This window comes from Gossypium arboreum, chromosome 8, assembly GCF_025698485.1.
Source record: "Gossypium arboreum isolate Shixiya-1 chromosome 8, ASM2569848v2, whole genome shotgun sequence".
NCBI classification, from domain to species: domain Eukaryota; kingdom Viridiplantae; phylum Streptophyta; class Magnoliopsida; order Malvales; family Malvaceae; genus Gossypium; species Gossypium arboreum.
Genome location: NC_069077.1, coordinates 89,293,871 through 89,297,506, shown reverse-complemented (window position 1 = coordinate 89,297,506; position 3,636 = coordinate 89,293,871). Strand labels below are relative to the sequence as shown.

The 3,636-nt window shown below is 39.5% G+C and overlaps 1 non-coding gene across 1 annotated transcript; it reads right to left on the bottom strand.

Annotated features, from left to right (window-relative positions):
* Positions 1-719: 719 nt before the first annotated feature.
* Positions 720-826, bottom strand: LOC128279551 (small nucleolar RNA R71). Its single transcript, XR_008269753.1, has one exon. It is a non-coding gene; the product is annotated as a small nucleolar RNA R71 (small nucleolar RNA).
* Positions 827-3,636: the final 2,810 nt, after the last annotated feature.

The window sequence follows — 3,636 nt, the reverse complement described above, 5'->3', positions numbered from 1 at the left end:
CGCCGTTGCCGGGGAACTAAGATATTAGGAATGCTCAAATTTTATTACTTTAGCCATTTATTTTTCTTGCAATTTAATTTAATTTAATTTATTATTATTATTTATTTATTTACTTTTTTCTTTCTCTTGGCAGGTTTTTTTAGTTTATGACTAGAAGAAACCCATCAGGACCACTACTTTTTGACGAAGAAATCGATCGCACAATTCGCAGACATCAAAAAGAAATAAGGCGAAGCTTAAGATACACAGAGAACGAGCAAGGGGACGATACTCAACCCCCAACCGAAGAGATGGCTGAAAACCAAGACAATCAGCTACCTCCTGCAATTGCGGTTAATCAAAATCCTGTTCCACGCACTATGTATGATTATGCTAAACCTTCTTTAACAGGAATTGAATCAAGCATAGTTAGACCTGCTGTAGCTGCAAATACTTTTGAACTAAAACCTAACACTATTCAAATGATACAACAATTTTTTCAGTTTGATGGTTTGCAGGATGAGGATCCCAACGCTCACTTAGCAAACTTCTTAGAACTATGCGATACATTTAAAATTAATGGTGTTTCTGATGATTCCATTCGTCTTCGGTTATTCCCTTTTTCATTGAGAAACAATGCTAAACAATGGTTGAACTCATTACCACGAGGGTTAATCACTACTTGGGAACAAATGACCAAAAAATTTCTATTAAAATATTTTTTGCCGGCTAAAACGGCTAAATTACGTAATGCTATCTCTTCGTTTGTGCAGAAGGACTTCGAAACTCTTTACGATGCATGGGAGAGATACAAAGACTTACTGAGAAGGTGCCCTCACCATGGGTTATCGCTTTGGCTACAGGTTCAAACATTCCATAATGGCCTGAATCCTTCGACTCGACAAATGGTTGACGCAGCTACTGGCGGAACCATCAATAATAAAAACACCTGAAGATGCCTATGAGTTTATAGAGGAGATGTCACTGAATAACTATCAGTGGCAAGTCATGAGGACTAAGCCAACTAAAATAGCAGGCGTTTATAACGTCGATTCGGTTACTATGCTGTCAAACCAAGTAGAACTTCTAAATAAAAAGATTGATGGTTTACTTGTTTCTACTTAGGTACATCCTGTAATGAGGTGCGAGACGAATGGAGGTGTAGCATACATAGAGTATCAACCCTTCAACCCTAGCATCGAGGAGGAATAAGTCCAATATATGGGTAACAATAACTCTCGATCCCAAAATAACCCATATAGTAACACTTACAATGCAGGTTGGAGGAACCACCCTAATTTCTTGTGGGGCGGTCAAGGAAATCAAAGACCACAACATCCTCTGGGTTTTCAACAACCACCCTATCAATAAGAAAAGAAGTTGAACCTTGAAGAAATGCTCTCAAAGTTTAAATCGATGTCAAAAACCCATTTTCAGAATACCGAGATAGCATTTAAAAATCAACAAGCGTCGATCTAAGGGCTTGAAACTCAGATAGGCCAGCTTTCCAAACTAATCTCCAAACGACCACAAGGTAGCTTGCCAAGTAATACTAAACCCAACCTAAGGGAACAACTCAACGCAATTAATATTCAAGATGACGAAGGAGTCATTGAGCCTGAACCAGAACTGAGGCAAGAAACTATGGTAAGCAAAGGTCAAGGTGAGGTAGGTCATAATAAAAACAAATCAGTGAATGTCGAATATAAACCTCGTGTGCCATACCCCAACGCGACAAGGAAGGACCGCTCAGATGAACAATTTGGTAAATTCCTTAAACTCTTAAAAAAATTACACATTAACTTACCATTTATTGAAGCTCTATCACAGATGCCAAACACAATGAAATTTTTAATGAAGCTTTTAGCAAATAAGCGAAAGTTGGACGAGGCGTCGTATGTGGAGCTAAACACAGTGTGCTCAGCTGTTCTGCAAAATAAGCTACCGAAAAAATTAAAAGATCCAGGGAGTTTTATGATTCCTTGCTTAATTGGTAGTTTAGATGTTAATAATGTATTAGCTGATTTAGGGGCTAGTATCAACGTCATGCCTTACAAAATGTTTAAGCAACTAGGTCTTGAGAAACCCAAACAGACTAGGATGAGGATTCAATTAGCAGATAAAACTATAAGATTCCGTAGGGGTATTATTGAAGATGTGCTAGTTAAAATTGATAAATTTATATTTCCCGTTGACTTCATTGTTCTAGACATAGAGGAGGATAGCAACACTCCTTTAATTCTAGGAAGCCCTTTTCAACAACTGCTAAAACAATTATTGATGTTGGCACAGGTGAACTCACACCTCGCGTGGGAGACGAAATAATCACCCTTCAAGCTTGCAATTCCGGCAACACATTGGAAATTGAAGGTGATCGTCTAAACAATTCTACTAAAACTGACAATATGGTGCAACCTTCTTTGCAGGAAATGAGTCTAAAAGAAGTACATGAGCCATTCTCAAGCAATAGTAGAGGACCTATTCATGAAGATCAAAGGCTACAAATCGAGGACCTAGATGAATGGCGGACACATAAACCGAGAACACCCGACAAACTGAATCTACGACAAAACGAGCTCAATACCTTTCCAAATCAACTTAAGGTTGGAGATAGAGTCTTATTAGATGCCATAGATCCTCACATTGTCGTTACCAAACCGAATGAAGAAATCCCTCTTACGGTACTCAGCATTTTCCCATTTGGTATGGTCGAGGTGAGTCATCCCAAGTTCGGAACTTTTAAGGTAAACAACACCCATTTAAAACCTTATTTTGATGAGATTGATAGCAGGAATGAGGAGTATATCCTCAAACCACCATGATCATTCAGCAGAGAGGTAAGTCGAGCTTAGACTATAAATAAGCGCTTCTCGGGAGGCAACTCAAGCACTAACTGTATTAACTTCTTTAAAATTTAGTCTTCAACACCTAACTTACTAACGGAGCTCTTGAATACAGGTTTTCCTCAAAGACACGCCTAATAGCACGGGCGTGCTTAGGGCCGTGTGAAAACAAGGCAATGATTTTCCCAAACATGGGCTACGATAAAATGCCACGGCCGTGCGACATGGCCGTGGTCGAACATGCCAAAACAACATGGGCGTGCGACACGCCCGTGTGGAAGAACCGTGGGCGAACCTGTTAAAACAGCACGAGCCTACGACACACCGTGTCTAGCACCCATGGTCGAACCTGTTAGATTGACATGGGCGTGGGAGAAGCGAACCACATCACACATGATCGTGCGACACGATCATGTAGCCACACGGCCTAGACACACAGACGTGCTAGAAGGCCGTGTAACGACATCTCAATTCGCAATGAACACGGACGGGACACGAGCCACACGAGGGTGTGCATCGGTCGTGGCACTTGAAAAATTAGATTATTTCTCTTATTTTATTTTTCTTTTATTAAGTTTTTAAGATTCATTTGTTTTTTTTAAACACGACTTATCCTTATGACTACTATCAGATTATTCCCTTAACTTTCTTTTTATCATTCAGAATCATGCTTGCCCTCCAGCTTTATTTCCAATTCTCGATCTTGCCAATCCAAGAATATCATCCATTCTTAATTCAGGAAGTTTCACTTCTCTCCCTATCTTATTTTTATATTCTTTTCAATATATCTATCTTTGTACATTGAGGACAATGT